Source organism: Diceros bicornis, chromosome 31 (assembly GCF_020826845.1).
Source record: "Diceros bicornis minor isolate mBicDic1 chromosome 31, mDicBic1.mat.cur, whole genome shotgun sequence".
In the NCBI taxonomy this organism is placed as follows: Eukaryota; Metazoa; Chordata; class Mammalia; order Perissodactyla; family Rhinocerotidae; genus Diceros; species Diceros bicornis.
In genome coordinates this window covers 11,476,901-11,500,326 of record NC_080770.1, presented here as the reverse complement: position 1 = coordinate 11,500,326, position 23,426 = coordinate 11,476,901, and the positions used below count along the sequence as shown (strand labels likewise).

General features: G+C 43.9%; 1 pseudogene; it reads left to right on the top strand.

Annotated features, from left to right (window-relative positions):
- Positions 1–20,105: 20,105 nt before the first annotated feature.
- On the top strand, positions 20,106–22,354 carry LOC131394969 (zinc finger CCCH domain-containing protein 14-like; annotated as a pseudogene).
- Positions 22,355–23,426: the final 1,072 nt, after the last annotated feature.

Here is a 23,426-nt window from a genome sequence, read left to right as displayed (position 1 = left end):
ACCTAAAACTGCTCAAAAGAATAAAGTCTATTAAAAAAATAATGAGAGACCTTAAAAATAAAAACCCATCTGTTTTGTCAGATGTAATCCCGTCTTGAGTCAAAATGCTAGACGATTTCTGTAGTACCTACTTTCCAACTCCAGGACTTTCAACAAGTCATGTGACCACTCTAGAGTTTGATTTATTTTCTACTTGAAAATGAAAAGTTGGGCTAGATCAGTCATTCTTGTGCTTTTGAGTTTTTCTTGAAGAAGTAAATTAAAAATAGAAATCAGTGTAGGGTTGTCAACTTTTCATTTTGTCAAATAAACATATTTTTAAAACTCCGCCATCTACTGTCACCACTTCATTATAAAAAACATTTGGGTACAAAAAAATTAGGACATAATTTTTTAATAAAAGGCAATTATTCAAATTCAATATCCGTCATTTTATGGAAAAGTCTACATTTTCCTTTATTTTTCTAATTTTTCCATTAACTACTGAAAACTCTATCATATCTGGTACCAGTTTGTGGATCAGCACTTGGGCTGACTAAATGATATCTTCCAACCCTAGTATCCTGAGACTTTGTGCACAGGTATTTTTATTTTTTTGAGGAAGTTTGGTCCTGCGCTAACATGTGTTGCCAATCTTTTGCTTTTTTCTTTTTTCTCCCCAAAGCCCCAGTACATAGTTGTGTATCATAGTTGCAGAGTTGTAGCAACTAGCAACCGACTTCTATATGGGACGCCACCTCAGCATGGCCTGATGAGTGGTGAGTAGGTCTGCACCCAGGATCTGAACCAGCGAACCCTAGGCCACCGAAGCAGAATGCGTGAACTTACCTGCTATGCCACTGGGCCCGCCCAGCACAGTATTTTTTGTGCTGCAGAAAGGTCCACAGTCTCAGTGCTGGTCCTAAGCAAAACAGTGAAGAATAACTATCAGCACTGAAGCCCCTTCTATATATGCTGGGCATATTGTTGCTAATACTTAACCCTATGGGGTAGGTATTAGAGATAGAACTGAGGCTTGGAAAGAGTAAGTAGGGCCGCCCCCGTGGCTTAGCGGTTAAGTGCGCGCGCTCCGCTGCTGGCAGCCCGGGTTCAGATCCCAGGTGTGCACCAACGCACCGCTTCTCCAGCCATGCTGAGGCCACATACAGCAACTAGAAGGATGTGCAGCTATGACATACAACTATCTACTGGGGCTTTGGGGGAAAAAAAATAAATAAAAATTATAAAAAAAAAAACAGAGAGAGTAAGTAACCTGCACAGAGTCCTCCTGTAGTGTGGCAACACCAGGACACAGACCCTAGCCTGTCTTGACTCCAAAGCCCGTTTTGTTTCTGCCCTCAGATTCTGGTTTTCCATGTAGCATTCTCTTCTTCTGGAAGCAATAATCTCCTCTTCTGAAAATGGCTGCTTCCCCCACTCCAGCATGTGGATTACTCCAGGTCAATCTCCAGGCCATAGCTGATTCATCCAGGCCTGGGAACTTGTTGCAAGGGAGGCATGCCAGTCGGAGTTCTTCCTCATGCATTTGAGCTTATACCTCGAGAGGTTAGAATGCATTATGTTCCAATGCAGTAAACCATAAAATCCAAGATTCAGTTGTTTTCAGCAGTCTGTCCGCCAGGAACTGGTCTGCAAGGAGAGAGAATGAAGTGACATCAAAGAGAAACAGAGGAGGGAGAACGCTGGCAGCTTTTACATCCCTAGATCCACTTGTTCCCGAGGCCCCTCACCCCCATCTTCCTATGGTTAGATTGTTCCACCTTTCCTTAAATTTGGTGAGGCAACACATTCCTCCTTTTTCCTGAGCCAATTCAGGTTTTGTCACACACAACCAGTATAGCTTAGATCTCAGTGCTCCTATTCTTCTTCTCCAGGAAGGAGGCAACACTACATCAAAGTGGAAAGAATGTGGACTTCAGAGTAAGATCCTTGACAAGATGTGGACAAAACAATGCTTCATGGTGTTAGAGCTTTAGAAACTGTCAGAGCACTTATATTGAGCCAGCGCAGAGGGGACAAGAGACTGGGCTTTGTCTCAAACACCAGATGGTACATTTAAGCTGTTATTATGCCTGAGGACAAAGGTCTTAGATCTGTTTGAGGGAGGAAAACAAAACAACAAGCCTTGTATGTTCATTTTCAGTTAAGTGACTTTTGAAGTAACAACAAAAAGTGCAATTTATGAACTAAAACTCTCTTCTCCACCAGTATGCTTTGTAACTTTAACATTTTACAATTGTACTCATTATTTAGAACATATTATGCACATTCATATGGTTCAAAATTCAAAAGGTCCAAAAAGGAATACAGTGAAAATTCTCCCTCTCATCCCAGCCCCTGACCCAGTCAGGTCTCACTACCCCGCCCCAGGCAACCCGTGTAACCAGTTAAGAAATCTATACAGAGATACTCTTTGCATGTATGTGTTGGCTTTTGCTGCATGACAAGTCACTCCAACACTTGGGGGCTTAAAACAGTGAGCAGTATATTCGCTCAAGACTCTCTGGGCCAGCTGGGCAGTTCTCGTCCAGGTTTGCTCAGCGGGGTGGATGGTCTCCAATAGCCTTAGTCACATGTCTGGTGATTGACAGGCTGTTTAGACTAAGGAGTCTCCTCATATCTGGAAGTTGGATCAATGTCAACTGCTGTGACAGCCACACACCTTCCGTCATGCAGCAGGCTAGCCCAGCCTTACTCATGTGATGACAGAAGAGTTCCCAGCAGGAAAAGAGGGTATGCTTTAATGCATAAGCACTTTTCAATCCTCTGCCTTCATCGTATTTGCTGATGAACCTTTGGCCAAAGCAAATTAAATCAAAGCAAATGGCCAAGTCCGGATTCAAGGGGCCTAGAGAAATAGACTCCACATCTTGAAGGAAAGAGCTGTAAAGTCACATTGCAAAAAGGCATACATGCAGGCTTGAGAAGAATTTGTGGCATTTTTTGCAGTCTGCCACTGCATATGTTTGTGAATATGAGTGTATGTATGTATGCGTGTGTGTGTATATATACTTTTTCCTATTTTTTACATGAATGGTAGGATACCATTTTATGGCTTTTTGTAAATAATTAAAACCTGTTTTACAAACCTTGATGTGTATCAAAACATACAAGTTTATATTTTAGATATAAAATATATCTCTTTATGTCAAATGGTAGCAAAATAGAATGGAGGGACCTGTACTTGACAGTAGAGAACAGAACAGACTTACCTTCAGTTTTACTTGGTACTTTTGCTCGAGCTGCTTCATCATCTAATCAAGGGTCTCAGTATACAGTGTAGTTCTCTAGGATTAGGAAGTCAGCTTCTCACAGAAGTACCCACACAGTATCCAAATAATCAAAGGACTTCTTGGCACAAGGAGTCTCCATTTAATTCGAGCTGATTCTCTTCTTGAAAGAAGGCTCATTTTTCAGTTATCTTTTATCCAAAATGGGGCTTGTATTGTCCCCCTTCAGGTCTCAAGTGTCACCTTTTCTGGAAGGCCTTCCCAACCGGTATGAAAGTGTACCCCACTTCAACTCCTGGCTTTCCCCTGCCCCTCTCCAGCTTTATTCTTCCCTATAGTGCAATCACCACCTGACATACAATGTATTTATCTGTTTGTTTGTTTATCATCTATCTACACCTTGCTCTAGGTGGCAAGGACTTTCTCTTGCTTACTGCCGTATCCCCAGCACCCAGAACAGTGACTGGCTCATTGATAAGGCCCTTGATAAATATTTATTGAATGCATGAAAATTGTGAATATTTCCACATCATTTATCTTTCTAAGTCCCAATGATCTCATCTTTAAGACGGAGATGAGATCCATCTTATACCATCTTAATATCCGTCTTAATACCGCCTTCATTAGATTTCCATGCAGAGTAAACGAATTATGTGTGTACAACACCTCATATAATCTAGACAGACCTCCATCGCTGTCAATCAGATGTGCTCACAGCCTTCACTTACACAAGGCTGTAGTACCTCTCTTGGGACATTTGAACTTTGGAGTGGATCAAAAGCTCGTAAAAGAAAGAAAGTTAGCCTTTTATAAGGTTACTCTGGACTTGCCTTGCAGTATAGCAAACTAAGCACATGTATTTGTCTCCCTCCCTCCTGATACTCCATTAAAATTAGAAAAATAAACAGAAAACTAAGCCCATAATACTGAGGATAATAGGATGGGTCATCAGTAGACAAGGGATTTCAATGAATTTCTGGAAGATATAAGATAGATAGAAATGTCTTGATGAGTGAAATGGAGTGGATGAAACCACAGCCAAAAGCACTGGAGGATATAGCCAACCTGCTGAGCAGAATCCCAGAGAGTGGAGTACCTCTGGGCAGAGGGTGGGAGTGAGATAGGAAGGCCATGTCAGGAATTAATGAAAGCCCATCTGTTGAGCAACTGCACCCATCAGCTGCTCACACTCCCATACCCTCTTCCTCCACCCTCGCCCATGTGCCAGTAGACAGCCAGTCATTTAGCCCTAGCCAAAAATCCAGGAAGAATATTCTCCAAAGAAACTGAATGAACTGCAGCTAAAGTGAGTGTTGGTGCCCCAGAGGTACATTCTGCCATATAAGGTTTCCCACAACTCAAGACTAGCTCTAATTCCTCAAAGAATTAAAAATAGAGATGCCCTATGATCCAGCCATCCCACTACTGGGAATCTATCCAACGAACCTGAAATCAACAATCCAAAGAGGCTTATGCACCCCTATGTTCATTGCAGCATTACTCACCATAGCCAAGAAGTGGAAGCAACCTAAGTGTCCCTCGACTGACGATTGGGTTAAGAAAATGTGGTATATATATACAATAGAATACTACTCAGCCATAAAAAAAGACAAAATCGTCCCATTTGCAACAACATGGATGGGCCTGGAGCGTATTATGTTAAGTGAAATAAGCCAGAAAGAGAAAGACAAACACTGTATGATCTCACTCATATGTGGAATATAAACCAACACATGGACAGAGAAAACTGGACTGTGGTTACCAGGGGCAGTGGGGGTGGGGGGTGGGCACAAGGGGTGAAGGGAGTCATATATATGGTGATGGACAAACAAAAATGTACAACCCAAAATTTCACAATGTTAGAAACCATTAAAACATCAAAAAAAAAAGCAAAAAAAATAAAAAAAGACTAGCTCTAGCTCCTTCCCATTCATCCTAAAGCAACACATGCAAGTCAACAAGCCCCACCCAGGTATAGATGGACCAGTCAGGAGAGAGGATTTGTGGGGAAAGAGGAAATGCCCACTGGTTACTAGAACAATCAACCTTGTCTTCATTAATAAATGTAAAACATCAAGCAAGGATGAAGACCAGTAGGATGGAAGAGAAAGACACACCATTCTTGTACAGAGAGCTGAAGTCAGTCATTCACTCAGGCCTGGGACAGACTTCTTAGAGGGGAAGGAAGACACAACAGGGAGTGAGGAAGTAAAGGAGAGAGAGGACACATTCATTAAGCATGTACATCTGCCCTCGGGAGGCACAGAAACGAGTGAGATCAATCCCTCACTCATACTCTTAGGGATAGGGGAAGGCTTCGCAGAGAGGATGTCTGAGGGATTCTTATATGGCAGGATGGTTAATTTTATGTGTCAACTTAGCTGTGCCATGGTGCCCAGATATTTGGTAAAACATTCTGGATGTTTCTGTGAGGGTGTTTTTTGGATGAGATTAATATTTAAATGAATGGACTTTGAGTAGAGCAGATTGCCTTCCATAATGTGGGTAGGCCTCATTCAATCAGTTGAAGGCCTTAATAGAACGAAGACTGACTTCCCCCAGGGAAGAGGAAATTCTGCCAGCAGATGGCCTTTGGATTTGACCTGTAACATTGGCTCTTCTGTGGGTCTCCAGCCTGCTCACCCTGCAGACTTCAGAGCTGCCAGGATCCATTCATGTGTATATCTACACACACATCCTGTTCTGTTTCTCTGGAGAGCCCTGACTAATACAGATGGGTATGGCTCTCCAGGCCTGTTTTGCTCATGGAAAAGATGGGGGTTTGCCAGTAGATATTAGAGGGGCAATCATGGACTGAGTTGAAAGGTGTAACCATAAAGTTGGCTAATGAAAATTTAGTGACCCAAAACACTTTTTTTTGCTGGGCGTGGACACAGATTGAATTTAAGGGCGATTGGAGATGCAAACTTCTTTACAGATAGTCTGACCTGAAAGACTTTCATGTGAACTAAGTGTCATCTAATTTAGAAAATAAAAACTAGAGTGAAAGGATTATATATTTTTATAATCTAATCTTTTGGGACCACCATCATATATGCAGTCTGTTGTTGACCGAAACATCGCTATGTGGCACATGACTGTACTGGTTCCCCTCTCCTGCTCAGAGGCCTTGGCTAGGCCCCCTGGCACACGGCTCTTGCTGTCCATGGTCCTTTGCTCACTTTGTCATTTCAGCAAGAAGATGTGGGTTTCCAGGAATGAGATCTCACGGCTCATGAAATTTTTTTTTAACCTGGGATAATACGGCTTAGGTGAAACAACAGAAAATGGCATTTTCAGTAATCTCTGTCTGAGGGGGTCTCCTTTGTACTTTGTTCTTAGAATTCTTCCCTGAACTGAAACCCATAAGCTGACTTTTGACTTGTGACTCTTTGCCTCTGTAATAACACAATGGAATCTGATTTTCTGAGTTGTTCTAACTAAAATCCATGGAATTCAGTTATGTGAGCATAAATGAACATCATATTTTAAAACAAACTTCTCCTGGGGCCAGCCCGGTGGTGCAGTGGTTAAATGCGTGCACTCTGCTTCGGTGGCCGGGGGTTCGCAGATTCGGATCCTGGGTGCGTGCCGATGCACCGCTTGTCAAGCCATGCTGTGGCAGTGTCCCATATAAAAAGTAGAGGAAGATGGGCATGGATGTTAGCCCAGGGTCAATCTTCCTCAGCGAAAAAGAGGAGGATTGGCACGAGATGTTAGCTCAGGGCTGATCTTCCTCACACAAAAAAATAAATAAATAAAACATAAAAATAAATTAAAAAAATAATAAATAAAACAAACTTCTCCGGAGGAGTCATATTTTTTTTCTCCTTTTCTTTCTGTGGCAATGGTAGGGTGAGCGATACAAGACTGGACCACACTAGATACTCTGGAGCACCAAGATTTAGGACCCAATCTGAGGTTCCAGATCAACATATCAGAAACTTCTAGAGACAGATTGTTGACAAAAATTAGCAGGAGGTTTATCTGTACTAGAAAGCTAATCCCTTGCTGTTTAGCAAGGGGATCAGTGACTTGACAAAGCAGGGAGAGGGGAGCCACAATGCCCAGCGTGTTAAAGGAAAAACTCTTTTCTTTTTTTCAATTGAGGTAATATTCACATAACATAAATTTAACCACTTTAAAGTGTACAACACAGCAGTACATTCACAAGGTTGTGCAATCATCACCTCTATCTGGTTCTGATGTGTTTTCATCACCCCAAAGGGAAATCCTGTACCCAGTGAGCAGTCACCCTCCACCACCCACCCCACCTCAAGCCCTTGAGAGAAGCCCTATTTTGCACAAGATTTCTGAGTGCCAGGGTTGGTTGGAACTAAGAATATTTTTTTTCTCAAGGGCTTTGAGGCATGAAGGAAAGAGCATGCATGGGCTTTAGGGTCAGACGCGGACATGTTCTAAAGCCAGCTTTATCACTTATCTGTGTGACTCTGGGCTACTTGCTTAATCTCGTCAAGCTTCAAGCTGGGGGTGATATCTACTTCACATTCAGGGTTGAAATATCTGGAAAGGAATATTACTTAAGAATTGAAGGGGGCCGGCCCCGTGACTTAGCGGTTAAATGTGCACGCTCTGCTACTGGTGGCCTGGGTTCGGATCCCGGGAGCGCACCCACGCACCGCTTCTCCGGCCATGCTGAGAGCGCAGCCCACATACAGCAACTAGAAGGATGTGCAACTATGACATACAACTATCTACTGGGGCTTTGGGGAAAAAAAGGAGGAGGATTGGCAATAGATGTTAGCTCAGAGCCAGTCTTCCTCAGCAAAAAGAGGAGCGTTAGCATGGATGTTAGCTCAGGGCTGAACTTCCTCACAAAAAAAAAAAAACAAAGAATTGAAGGGGCAGGCCTGGTGGCACAGTGGTTAAGTTTCTGTGCTCTGCTTCAGCAGCCCGGGGTTTGCGGGTTTGGATCCTGGGCGCAGACCTACACACCGCTTGTCAAGCCATGCTGTGACGGCGTCCCACAAACAAAATAGAGGAAGATTGTCACAGAGGTTAGCTCAGGGACAATCTTATCCAAGCAAAAAGAGGAAGTTTGGCAACAGATGTTAGCTCTGGGCCAATCTTCCTCACCAAAAAAAAAAAAAAAAAGAATTGAAACTCAGGTATTATGGCTGCTGGTCCTTGGGTATGTCAAGGGGAAGACCTCCATTCTCCAGGTTCTCCATGGAGGGTTCTGGGAAGCTTAAGCTTGGTCCCGATGTCCTTCCATTAGCCTTTAGCAGCAGGGAAGGCCTGGGGACTTATATCCAAGCATATTTCAGGACATCAGCCTCTACTTCCAATACTTAATACCATGCTTGGCTCATAGATACTTAAGAATGATTGAATACATGAGGCAGTCATTACCCACCCAGGTAATTCTGGAGACATTTTGGGAATTGAGTCCGGGTGTAACTTGTGGGTCATAATTGTAGTTCTGTGGGAACCATGGGCCCCTAAAAGGGCAGATGGGAATAGCCTTTTAGGGTTAGCAAGCAACATTACCCCTTTGGAGTTTGCTAATTCTTAGACTCTTCCACTGGAAGATCATGATGGCAGAGGAGAGTGAGTGGGAACCCTGGGCATGGGCCAAGTTTATTCTGTGGCCTTGTGTACCCTCAGAGGTACCCCAGTCTAAGAGGCACAGTTATGGGAAAGTCACTGGGCTCCCCACCCTTCTCTGAGGTGCAGGGAAACTCCCTCCTACATTCTCAAAGCACTCACAGTAGGCATTGGTCATTACTGGTCATGGTGGGTTCCACACTTTTCTGAATTGTATTCTGTGAACTCCGTAAGTGGATTTTGAAGGTTGAGGACAACTTGGTTCTGGGATCCCTGGCTGGAGGAGCCAAGCCAACAGACTCTGGGCCTCTTGAATGCCTAGGAGTGATAAGGTCTGATCTCCTACATTCAGTCCAGATAGTTGTTTCCAGTTCCAATGGGCAGACATAACTTGACCTGCTTAAGCAAGTCTTAGCAAGAGGAGAGGTAGCACGAGTTGGGACAAGCTGGAGCCTGTTTCTGTAACTCAGGTAAAGTCCCAGAATGTAGTTCTGGGGCCTGGGGAAACTTTAGGGGTCAGTAAAGCTGTGATTCATTCAGGAGACATGGTTTGCTGGACTTCAGAGGTTCAGGAAGAGCAGGCATGGGTTCTTAGGCTTGGGGTAGGAAGGAGTGTGGCAGGTTGGCTAGATCCAAGGTCAGGACACTTCCAGTGTGAGTTTTGGAGTTCTCTTGTATCAGAGTTCCCTCAAATCTTGTCAAAATTCAATAAGAACCTCCTCACTGTTTTCTGGCAGGTAAGCCACGGCCCATTGATGGCTCATTAGCCAGAAGTCTGAGTGAGACAGCGTCATTGGTCTTCCTGAAAGCTCTTTGCATTACAGAATGAATGCAGAGATGTTATCAGCGACAGTACAGCCCCTTCCCAAGCCTTGGGCCCATCTCTGGAGACCACCTCCAGAAGGAAAGGGGAGGCAGGGGCCCTGATGACCAATGGGCCTTGGTTTACCCATGTGTATGAAAAAATGACCCTAGAGCTCCTGCTAGTGAGGGGGACTTGTTTCTCTTTCTCTCTCTCTTTTTTTTGCTCTGTCAATGGACTTCTGAAGAAACATGGGCTTTTTTGTTCATCCAGGGATATGTCAGCCTTGGCATCTGTTCTGGGAGTTTCTCCTGCAGGTTTGTGTAATGGAACATCTTCTGGAAAGCAGGGAGGCGGTGAAGGAAGGCACACAGTATCACATGGATGAGAGAAGTGGGGGACACCTAAGAACTTAGAAGGGGAGGCTGCCCACTATGGGACTGGATGTTCAGTAGAGAGGGCTGGAGGCGAGGTGGGGACTGATAAGAAAAAAGCTAAAAATACAGATCTGCCCTGGTTGATAAGCCCTGCTCAGAGATTTGGACTTTTTTCTAACAGAAATGAGAAATCTGAAACAGTTTTAAGTAGCAAAGGGGCACGATCGGACTTGCCATGAAAGACCCCTGTGGCTGCAGTGTGGGAACGGTTGGCGGTCTGCATGGGGGTAATGGTGGTGGAGTCAAATGAAATAGATGGATAGGCCTCAATGTTGATCGAATATGGCAAGGCAGAGAGAAACCCCTAGTGACTTTTTGTCTTGGGCAAACAGTGGTGCCTTGGCCGAGAGAAGAAGAGGGAGTACAGGAGTGGGTGGAGGGGATATGATGAGTTTAGGTTTGGATATTCTGGGTCTGAGAAACTTGTGTGACATCAGACAAGGTTGTCCAGTCAGCGGTTGGAGAGAGAGCTCTGGTTAGAGACATAGATCTGGGGGCCTTTGGCCCCTAGGTGGTGAGTGAAGCCAAGGAGCTGCTGAGCTGCCTCGGGGAGATGGTGGAGAGTAAGAAGGAGATCCTGGGACAGAGCCCTGAGGAAAGTCCACAGTGCTGGGCAGAGGAAGGGGAGCGAGCAGAGGAGACTGCGAAGAGGCAGCCGTGATGGAAGGAGGAAAACCAGGAGGGTACAGGGTCATGGCAGCCAGGGCAAGAGCGTGTTTCAAAATAGGAGAAAGTGGGCAACAGTGTCAAAGTCTTCCAAGAGGCCATGAACAGAGTCCATTGGATTTTGCAACATGGGACCATTGGTGACGATCTTATTGAGAACAGAGGTGTGGTAGAGGTGATGCAGGTGTAGTAAGCTGAGAGGTCAGGAAGTGGAGAAAAACACACAGGAGGCTTTGGGAAGTTTGGCTGTGAAGTGAAGGCAACAGCGCTTCCCTTGGGGGCATGGAGTTGGGGAGGGTGTTACAGACATGAGAGACTTCAGTATGTTTATATGTTTATGGAAAGGACCAATTAGAGAGCGGGAGATTGACCTGTCCCCGTTGAGGACATTTGGGTGTTTCCAGTTATGCTCCAATAATCACGCAGCCTTGTATGTACATCCTTACGCATCTGTCCAATTCTTTCCTTGGAATAAATTCCTAGAAGTGGAACTACTGGGTCAAAAATCTATATACATTTTAAATTTAGTTATATATTATCAAATTGCCCTCCACAAACTTTGAACCAATTTAGGCAACTATTTATTCTTAATGACATCCTCCTAAACTTTGAATATTCTCCACTTTTAAGATCCTTGTCACTACGACTGACCAAAAATACTTTTCATGGCTGTTTTATATTGCATTTCTTTGGTTTCTAATGAAGTTGGGCATCTTTTCGTATGTCAATGACTATTTTTATTTCATGAATTACGTGTTCATATCCATTGTCCATTTTCCTATTGGGATGATAGTCTCTTTTCATTTGTTTCTAAGAACTCTCTACTAAGGATATTAATTGTAACATATTTTTTACCTATAAATTTGTTGTTTGTCATTTATCTTTACTTGTGATATTTTTCCCTACGAAAGTTGAAACTCATTTGATAGGCAGCTCTATCGTTCTTTCCTCTTGGTTAAGAACGTGGTGCCTCTACTCAGCTCTGACAGCTTGTTGGCAACCTCACCTTTTGACTGGCAAGAGTTTCACCATATTTCGTTTTTTTATACTCTTCTTTTCCAAGCCTCATTGGGGTCCACAGTTTTTGCAGATGGAAAAAAAAGCCAATGTACTATTTGTGCTATTTTCTCTGGTATCTTTGAACCTTTTCTGGGGTGAGCAGGCAGACTGTGAATTGACTTTCCTTGGACTCTGGCTGGATAACCTCTACCTGGTAGACTGGCGAAAGCCCAGGCCGTTCAGTCCTGGGAGTGAGGTCCCAGGAGTGAACAGTTTCTACTCCCTGCTGAAAGTTCCCAAAGCACAGGTTAGGCCTCAACCTCTGCTCAAAAATCCCTGGGGAAGGCCCAGCCATTCTGGACACTGCCTTCTAGAGAAAGTAGTATCATGAACCCTCACGTACCCATGATTGTTCTAATTCTCTGAGGACTCAGGAGGTGATGGGTGTCATCCCTCAGGCAACTGTCTCTTGTTGCCACTTTGCAATTCTTGACTGCTTTCCTTTCTTGCCGTCCTTCTGTTGTCTTCCAGTGACCTTGGTGCTTGGATTACAGACCGAGATTACATGTTGTCAGAAAATATGCTCCCCATTGTTGGAAGAAAAGACGTCAGAGATTAGTGTGTGGGAGAAAAGGAAAAGAATAGTTTTCACTTTATTGTACCTACACAATAGCAGAGAAAATAACACGATGAACCCTCATGTACCCATCATCTAGCTTCAACAATTTTCACTTCAAGGCCGGTTTTGTGTCATCAATATCTCACGCACTCCTCCAAAGTATTTTGAAGCAAATTATAGACATCATAAAATTTTATCATCTGCAAATATTTCATTATGTATCTCTTAAAGATTAAAAAATAAATAACCCCAAGATCATTATCACACCTAAAAAAATTAACAGTAAGAGAAGACAGTTTTATGTGGCTGGAACATAGGATAAGGAGTAGGAAGATATGTTTTGTTTTGTTTTTTCTGAGGAAGATTCACCCTAAGCTAACTTCTGTTGCTAATCTTCCTCTATTTGGTATGTGGGTCGTTGCCACAGCATGGCTGCTGACGAGTGGTGTAGGTCCGCACCCAGGAACTGAACCTGGGCCACTGAAGCAAAACACGCCAAACTTAACCACTCGGCCACGGGGTTGGCCCACGAGATCTGATTTTTTAATTCTACTTTACTGTACAAAATCTCAGGCAAGACAGTTAACATCCCCATACCTCAGTAATTACTTTCACGAAGAAATAGGAGTCTTTGCCTCAAATTAATAACATTGGTCATATTTACAGGAAGGCTTCCTTTGCTAAATTTTCTTTTCTTTTTTTCTTTTTTTGCTGAGGAAGATTTGCCCTGAGCTAACATCTGTGCCAATCTTCCTCTATTTTTCATGTGGGTTGCTGCCACAGCATGGCTGACGAGTGGTGTAGGTATGAGCCCGGGATCCGAACCCACGAACCTGGGCTGCAGAAGCAGAGCCCGCCAAACTTAACCACCACGCCGCAGGGCCGGCCCGTAAAAAGTGTGTTTAAAGAATAGTTTTATGTCTCGAGCTCTCAAAGTACCTTTATCTGGCATTTTATTTATCTGTATAACTAAGGTAGGGAAAGGTTGAGCGTTACTTTTCAGATAGAGAAACTGAGGGCTAAAGTGACTGAGTTACTTGTTCAGGGTTATAGGAAGGCAGGGACAGAGCCAGAGTTAGAAAGGGCTCTCGAGGGAGGCAGGAAGCCTGCAAAGAGTGAAGCACCAAAAGAGGCCCCCCCAACACCCTCGACACGGGGGAGAATGGGAGGGACAGAGGCAGCCCTTGAGGCATCGCCAGCTGTGCCCTCTGCTAACCAGGCAGGCAGCGTGGATCAGAGTGTCCCTGGGACAGTGACTCAGGCTGTCCCACACCTCCCATGCCTGGTAGATTTGGCGCATGATCAATGACACTGATTGAATAAAAATTAAAAAAAAAACACAACAAAACAACAAAAGAGGGGAGAGAAAAAGAGCAGGAAGAGCCTTGATGTTTTAGTGCTAAGGGGGAACTTGGAGATCAGAAAGTCCAAACTCCTTTTGCAGTTAAGGAAACTGAGGCCCAGACAGGGGAAGTGACTTTGCCAAAGTGGCATGAATCAGGGCTGACAGGGCCTCCCCACTCAGTCTCTCCAGCCTCTGAACTCTAATTGGTTCTCTCTGGGGTGACAGAGGTGATTCGAAGTCACCAGAGAAGGGGAGGGGATCTCTTCAGTGTCTATTTCCCCAAAAGTTCGTTAAGATGCCAGTCAGGTCATTTGTGGCCCAATGGCATGGGAAACGCTCAGCCTGTCCCAGCCACTTTGGTGACCGGGTCCCTGACAATCCTGCCTTGAGCTTCTCTAGCAGGCTTTCCTGAGATGCCTCCCTCCCTGAGAAGTTCTGGATTCAGAGGGGCAGAGAGGCAGATTTTGAGAACCTCCCAAAGGACAGTGTCCTTGGCATTGAATAAGGGTTTCTGCTTTGTCTGAGATTAATATTGACTTTTTATTTCGCATTTGCATTGGCCAGCCCATTCATTTTTAACCTTTTGGGGGTCATTTTGTTGTTGGTGAGTCTGATGTAAGCAACCTGTAGTTTGACTCTCATTTTTACCCCGTTCTGAGTCTTTCTCTTTCTATTAGGGGAACTTGCCCTTTGATAATTGTTGCCATAACTGATCTATCCGTGGTCTGCCTTCCCCAAACGCATTACCCGAGTCTAATCATGAGAAAAACATCAGATAAATCCCACTCGAGGGACATTCTATGAAATATCTCATCAGTCTTTCTCGAAACTGTCAAAGTCATTGAAAACAAGGAAAGTCTGAGAAACCATCACAGCCAAGAAGGGCCTAAGGAGACACGATGACTAAATGTAATGTGGTATCCTGGATAAGATTCTGGAACAGAAAAAGGACATTAGGTTAAAACTAAAGAACTCTGAATAAAATATGGACTTTAGTTTAGTTTTCTTTTTTTTTTTTTTTTAAAAAAAAGCTTTTCCACAAGAAAACTCTAGGCCCAAATGACTTCACTGGTGAATTCTACCTAACATCTCAGGATAATACACTATCAATTCTACACAAAATCTTCCAGAAAATAAAAGATGAAGAAATGCTCCCCATATTAAAAAAAAGCTTAACTGTAAAAGAATCATAAACCTAAACATAAGAACTAAAACTATAATAACCTTTGGGGCAGCCCCGTGGCTTAGCGGTTAAGTGCGTGCGCTCTGCTGCTGGCGGCCCGGGTTTGGATCCCGGGTGCGCACCAACGCACTGCTTCTCTGGCCATGCTGGGGCCGCGTCCCACATGCAGCAACTAGAAGGATGTGCAACTATGACATATGACTATCTACTGGGGCTTTGGGGAAATAAATAAATAAAATTATAAAACTATAATAACCTAAAACAAAGCAGAGGAGAAAAATTTAGTGACTTTACGAAAAGATTTCTTGACTACACAAAGTGGCATGAACTCTAAAAGAAAAAAGATAATAAATTGGACTTCATTAAAATTCACAGTGTTTTCTTTTCAAATAACACTGGTAATAAAATGAGAGGTCAAGCTGCAGACTGAGAGAAAATATTTGTGAAATATATATCCATCAAAGGACTTGTACACATAATATGTAAAGAACTCTTACAACTCACTTATAGGAAGATAAAAACCCAATAAAAAGTTCACAAAATATTCCAAAAGACACTTCACCAAAGAATATTTATGGGTGGCAAATAAGACACTTCACCAGAGATTTTACATACACAGACACAGACACACACACACACACACACACACACACACACATATATATCAAATAACATCATTAGTTATTAGGGAAAGGCAAATTAAAACCAAAATGAGATGCCACTATACCCACTAGAATAACTAAAATTAAAAAGACTGAAAATATCAATTGTTGGCCAGGATGTGGAGCAACTGAAACTCTTATGCATGCTGGTGGGAATGCAAAATGGTCTAGCGCCTTCAGAAAACAGTTTGGAGGTTGTTATAAATTTAAGCATAGATTTACCATATGACTCAGCAACTCCTTTCCTAGGCATTTGCTCAAAAGAGAAGAAAGTATTTGTCCATATATAGACTTGTACATAATGTTCATAACAGTGTTATTCATAAGAGCCCCAAACTGGAAACAATCCCAATGTCCAGCAACTGGTGAATGGAGAAACTAATTGTGGTATATCCATATAATGGAGTACTACTCAGCAGTGAAAAGGAACAAATTACTTCTACAGGCAACAATATGGATGAATCTCAAAAGCATTATGCTAAATGAAAGAGGTCAGACACAAAAAACTACACATTGTATAGTTCCATTTGTATGAAATTCAAGGACAGGCAAAACTATAGTGATAGAAAACACATCAGTTGTTGCCAGAGGCCACGGGTAGGAGGAGAGATTTGACTGCAAAAGGGCACAGGGAAACTTTTGGAGAAGACATGGAAATGTTCTGTAATATGATTGTGGTAGTGGTTACGTTACTATATGTATTTGTCAAAACACAAAATTGGTTACTTAAAAATAGTGAATTTTCTTATATGTCAATTTTACTTCAATAAAGCTGACACAGAACCAAGGAGGTGCCAAATATATGTTTTTTCCTGCCCTTATTGTGTAACAAAAGTCCTACCTCTTCCTAATGAATGGGGCCAGATACCCCTGCAGGACGGTGACTTATTTTCTTGCTTATCTGTTGGATGAGGATCCCAAAGTGATCAGGAACAAACCGTAGCTTACAGCTCAATGGGACTCTTGCTGAGTCTTCTGGTGGCACCAGGACCTCTAAACCCACATTGCTTGGAGTTCCAGGATTCGAATGCACAAATTCCTCAAGTTGGGTCACTGGGAGTCGTGGTAAGCAGGGCTTCTCATACTCCTACCCCTTGATTCTCGGACCCATGTATTCTACCTATTGGGAACATAGCACCTCATAAAGGTCATTGATTTAGAGAGAATACTGCATCCTGGAGGACGGCACCCCATCCTTGTAGGCTACTGCCTACAAGCTAGTAACTCAGCTGTACCTTCAAAAGGCTGTTCCCTCGCTGTGTCAGGCTACCACCCTCTAGATGGTGTCCATCTAGATGGTGTCCATATACTGTGGCCAGTGGATTCCATGGTCATGTGCCCACTGCCACACCTCCTTTGCCCCAACGTATGTTCCTTAGTCTCATGCTAGATAATGTGGAGTCTTGTGGCAGTGGATTGAATCTGTTGGCTGTCAGATAACATTGCTGGGTGAGGCTGTGTGGGCAGGAAAGGCCTTGATATATGTGTCAGTTACGGTCAAGATAAATTGCTAACCATTTCAAGGTGGTAGAAGTCCAGTGTAATCAACTTGCCACCAAGGGGCTGGTTGGTGTCCTCAAGGGATAGTGCCATATCAGGGGCTCAGCTTTGGTCTCTATTCAGTAGTATGCTGGTAAATGTTTAACCACCTGCTCTCTCAGCAGGGGGAGGGATATGTGGGTACTTATTTGTAGCATCTGCTGATCTCTGTGTTGTAAATACTTCCACCGTGGCCAATTTCAAGCGACCAACTTGATGTCAACTGACTAGCCAAGTTCCTGAAAAAGTTCACTCTCCGAAGCCAGTACAGGCTGGCTGCAGCACACTACTGTCTCTGCTGGCAGGCTGGATCTTCAGCAGTGGCAGTAGAGGGTGAGAGGTGAGCCCACACTGTTGAACTCGTCTGTAACCTCCATCTTGGCCACCATGGCTGCTCTGTTCATGCACAACTGTGTCAGCACTGGAATGGCTGATGACAGAGGTTGGTTGGCATGAACTGGCTGAGTGGCCTTGACCCCTTGAGTGTTTGGTGCCTCTTCCATGGTGGATGCACTCTGGTGGACAATAGTATGAGATACAAAAGATACTTTGTGCTCACTACCACAGGCTTTCCCACATGCCTCTTCCCCTGACCTCTTTGCCCCTGATCTTCCAATATCCCCACTCCCACCCCTAGACCTCATGACCAACCAGCCAAGCCACCCACCACTGTCCATGAGTTTATATATGTTCTTATCCAAGGCCACTTCTCTTACCACACAACATGAAGTTGTGCCCACTGGAAGGATTTCCCCTCACCACTGTCTGGAGCAGTGGTGCATCAGAAGTCCATTTTCACTTTGCACCCACCTATAAAGCTGACCTATATGTGAACCAGTGGCCATTTTCCTCCTCCATTAGCTGCTCATAAGGGACCCAGCATGGAGCCATACATGTGAGCTAAGGAGAGATACTGGTATAATAGTCCCAGATGACACGGGGATCTCGGTAGTTGGCTCATTCAGCTTACTTGTGCCCACTTGTCCTGCTTGTACCTGACCCAGTCTTACAACAGTGCTGCTGGGTCCACATGACCTTATGACCCAGTGACTCTGACACAAGCCAGCTCATGATGAGCAGTTCTGGTCACATGGTTATTTGATGTCTCATGGTCAATCACTCCATCTCTCCTAGGAACCAATGCATGCCAGGAGCTGATTTTCAGATTCTTTGCTGAAGATGGCATAGCCTTGTTTCAGAAGTCTAGGAGTCTATGTTGTGATTCTCCTTTTGGGATTTAGCATAAACCCCACACATCTTTTCAGAGCACAGATACCTCTACTGTTATGGTAGAGGTCTGCCAGTTTGGCTTCTTGTACTTCAGCCTGGACCTACTGCAGAAACTTTTCTTTCTACTGAACTCCACTTAAAACTAGCCATCCTTCTATGTCACACAGTAAATGGGTCAGAGTAGTATTCCCCAGTGTGGAATATGCAGCTTCTAGAACCTGAAGAGTCCCATTAGGCATTATGCTTCCTTCCTAGTGGTGAGAGGTGCAATTTGTCCTTTACTTCATAAAGGATGTCCTAAAATGCCCCAGGCCACTGGTCGCATAAAAATTTCACTGATATGGTAGCCCTTTTTTTTAAATAGGCTTTATTTTTTAGAGCAGTTTTAGATTCACAGCAAAATTGAGCAGAAAGTACAGAAATTTCCCAGATACCCTCTGCTCCCGTACACGCACAGCCTCCCCCTTATCAATATCCCATCACCAGAGTGGTACATTTGTTACAATTGATGAACCTATATTGACAACCATAATCTCCCAAAGTCCATAGTTTACATTAGGGTCCACTCTTGATGTTGTACATTCTATTGGTTTGAAGAAATGTATAATGACATGTATCCAATATTATAGTATCAGAGTATTTTCACTGTCCTAAAAATCCTCTGTGCTCTGCCTATTCATCCTTCCCTCTCCCTAAGCCCTGGCAACCACTGATATTTTTACTGTTTCCATAGTTTTGCCTTTTCCAGAATGTCATATAGTTGGAATCATACAGTAGGTAGCCTTTTCAAATTGTCTTCTTTCACTTAGTAATATGCACTTAAGTTTCCTCCATGTCTTTTCATGGCTTGATAGCTCATTTCTTTTTAGTGCTGAATAATATTCCATTGTCTGGATCTACCACAGTTTATTTATCCATTCACCTACTGAAGGACATCTTGGTTGCTTCTAAGTTTTGGCAATTATGAATAAAGCTGCTATAAACACCTGTGTGCAGGTTTTTGTGTGGACATCTTTTCAACTGGGCCTTTGACTCTTCATAGGATTTATCTCTCATCCTTTGAAACCAATATGTCTTGTCAAGGCCTCCAATATACTTGCCACTTTTGTTCATTGATACAGCGGATCCATTCTGCAAATGTTCAAATAGTCCAAATCCTTTCAGTCTACTTTATGACAGAGGAAAGAGAATTACCATAGCCCTGGGGCAAGGCCATAATGTATGCTGTTGTCCATATGAACAGTTTCCGGTCCTCCTTCCTGGGAGGGATAGAAAAGAGCTCATCTACCATATCAATGGCTGCATGCCACGTGCCTGAACTGGAATGACTCCTCAGAGTTGAATTGAATTGAAGCAAGAGGACCAGGCCTCTGTCTAGCTGCCTCAATCCGTCAATGGATTCAGGCTGCCCCAGAGAGGGGGCCTCACCTTGGGTGAAGCAGCTCTTTTCAGCTGAGGGCGGTGCCTGGGGAGGGACTCAGCTGTGAACAGCCAACACTACCGGCAGCTGGGAGAATGAGTGCTTTGGTCCTGAAGGGGAAAAATCTAGGCTGCATCCCACAGCATCCACTATAGATATTAGTCAAACAAGTGGAGATGTGGAGTAGGCAGGTGATTAAATGGGTCTGGAGTTGGGAGAGATATCTGACTGGAAACAGAAAGGTAGGAGAGCATGCAGCTGGGAGCAGTGGTGGTGATGGTGGTGGTGGTGGTGGTGGTGGTGGTAGTGGCAGCAGGACTGTGAGCAAGTGAAAGGCCTCACAGCGCTGAGCCTGCCACCCGCCCTGGAGCCTTAGAGATGGGCACCGAGATCAGCTGCAAGATCCAGAGTGCCATTAAGGGGAAATTGCGAGAATTAGGAGCTCATGTTGGCTTCATGGTGTATTAGATAAACTGTGCTCTCTTACAACTTCCCCTTCTAGTCTAAAGTCTTCTGATACCAACATCTTTGATAACCATGTGCCTTCCAACAAGAGCAGTTTCAGTCGGGAGACGAGAGAAGGCACGGAGCTGCAGTGCCACCCCTTGCAGTTTCTAGCACTGGACCTGAAAAAAGAGATTCCAGAGTTTCTACAAGTTCACAGGAGCAGAAAACCATGAATATCAGGCAGACTTATGATGCTGGAGCTGTAACCTGACTAATGTCAACAGGGAAACCTCTGAGGGAGCCAGCACCCTCTTAAGATGTGATGTATATCAAGCTGGAACCAGGTGATCTCATTGATGAAGACCTCAGTTTTGTGCAGGAGAATCCCTTACCTCAGAAAAAACCTACACGCACACGTACATATGGTTCTTCTCGCCCTTCTGTTGAAATTTATCGACCACCTGCAAGTTGAAGTGCAGACAGTGGTGCTCAGTTAAACAAGTTGCGATTTCAATAGCAGCAAAACAGGATTCATGCTGCTAAGTAACTCAATATACAGAAGAGCCGGGTATGTGAAACAGGACATTTGTGTGAACCAGAAGCGCTTAATGGCTTAGAAGAGACTTATAGTCCCTTCTTTAGAAATAACTCAGAAAAAATGAGTGTTGAGGAAGAAAACTTTCAAAAGAGAAAGTTGCCTATGGTAAGTTCAGTTGTTAAAGTAAAAAAATTCAACCATGATGGAGAAGAGGAGAAGGAAGATGTTGATTGTGGGTCCCATATGGGAAGCATCTCCAGCAGTGTGTAAGTGCCAGCAGAGCCTGAAAGGAGACTTTCACTTCCACCGTCTAAACAAACTAAGAACAATCTAATTTGAAAGGCTGTATCTGAAGCTCAAGCATCTATAAGAAAAACAACTAACTATTCTGCAGTCTCCCACATAACAGATACTTCCGGTTGCTCCCAGAACTCGAACTTCTCAAGAATTGCTAGCAGAAATGGTCCAGGGGCAAAGCAGGACCCCCAAATAAGTCCTCCCCTTAAAGAAGAGGAAACAGAAGGAGATAATGTAGAAAAAAATCAAGGAACTCAACGGAGGCCATTGTTATCCCAACTGCAAATTGACCCAGTAATGGCAGACACTCTGCAGATCAGTCAAGATTACTATGACACGGAATCCATGATCCATGCAGACACAAGATCATTTATTCTGAAGAAGCCAAAGGTGTCTGAGGAAATAGCGGCACCAAACCAAGAGCTGGGACTGAGACTGCAGATACCCTTCGGGTACTTTTAGGACACCTTGTGCATACAAAAGATCTTGTACAACCAGAAAAACCCGCAAGTCCCAAGTTTACAGTGATGCTGGATGGTGTCCCCAGCCCCCCAAGATATGTGTCAGATCAAGAGGGGACACGGGCTTTGAAGGAATGAAACCTGTATACCAAAGAGCAGCCTCAAACAACGGACTCAAAGATCTCCACCCACAGCAGCTGCAGTTGATGAGCAGGCAGCTTGATGACCCACATGGCAGCTTTTCAAACTGAGAGATGAGGAAACTGAGTATGGCCCAGAAACCAGAAAAACTTTTGGAGCTGCCTGTAAAAATGGGGATGCGTGTGCTCACCATCATCCTGTTTCACCTTGCAAAGCCTTCCCCAATTGCAAATTTGCTGAAGACTGTTTGTTTGTTCATCCAAGTTGTAAATATGATGCAAAATGTACTAAACTAGATTGTTCCTTCATATGAGTAGAAGAATTCCAGTACTGCCTCCAAAACCAGCAGTTAGAACACCAGCACCACCTTCTAGTAGTCAGCTCTGCCTCTACTTCCCTGCTTGTAAGAAAATGGAATGTCCCTTCTATCGTCCAAAACCCTGTAGATTGAACACTCAGCGTACAAGACCTGACTGCATGCTTTATCATCCCACCGTTACTGTACCGCCATGACATGCCTTGAAAAGAATTGGACCTCAAACCAGTGAATGACACCTAGTCCTACCTGGCACAAGATTGTGGAGTTTGAAAGTTTCCATCTACTGATGACAGACATTCTACGGAACTTTTCAAATCTTTGAAAGTTGGAATATATTTCTTTCATAATATGAAAAAAAAGAAACGTGGGAGTCTTTATCATAAAGATGTTATCTAGAGCCATGAGACCAGATGAAATCACCAAGAGAGCGAAAGTAGATTAAAACAAGAAAGGGAGAACCAAGGGCTGGGCACTGGGGGCCCTCTGACATTGAAAGAGAATCCATGAGGGCAGAGATCCTTGTCCTTTTGTTATCTGATGTATCCTAAAAGCTTAGAATGCAGTAAGTGCTCAATAAATATTTGTTGATTAAATTAAATAAAGTTCAGGAAAAGAAAGTCCAAGAGGGAAAAAGGATTCAAAATCATGTTACGTATCCGGGAGGAATTATTATGTGTTATGGACTGAATGTGTCCCCTCCAAATTCATATGTTGAAGCCCTAAACCCCCAATGTGATGGTATTTGGAGATGGGGCCTTTGGGAGGTAATTAGGTCATGAAGGTGGGGCCCTGCTCTGATGGGATTAATGCCCTTAGAAGAGGAGACAACAGAGAGCTTGATCTCCTTCTGTCTGTGCAAACACACTGAGGAAATGCCATGTGAGGACACAGTGAGAAGGGGGCCCCATCTGCAAGCTAGGAAGAGAGCCCTCACCAGAACCCCACCATGCCAGCACCCTGACCTCAGCCTTCCAGTCCCCAGAACTGTGAGAAAACAAATCATTGCTCCTTAAGCCACTCAGTCTCTGGCATATTATTCTGGCAGCCCAAGCTGACTCACATATTCCGTATCCTGGAAGATGCACTGACCTTCCCCCAAGAAAATCTCAGCAGGGAAAACAAACAAAATTATCAGCAACCAAGAGCAGTCTGCTGTCAATTTCAGGCCAGGTTCTGTACAAAACAAATTCCAAAGAGCAAGATGTGGGTAACCAGAGGACCAGGTGAGCAGCCCTGGCCTGCCATGGGGCAGTGGTGTCATTTTGGGAAAAGCACTCCCACTTCTGCCCCTGCCTTCACTACCGGCCAACTGAGAAGGTTGGACTCTATGAGGTTTGTGAATACGTGCTTTTATTATTTTTAAATATAGAGGTGACTCATGTTCATTTAAAAACTTCAACCACTGCAGAGATATGTGGAGGAGAATATGAACGCTCCCCCTGCCATTCTCTCTGCAGAGTTAACCACAGTCGCCAGTGTAGCATCCATCCTCTCAGACCATTTTCTGTCATGATCCTGCTCAA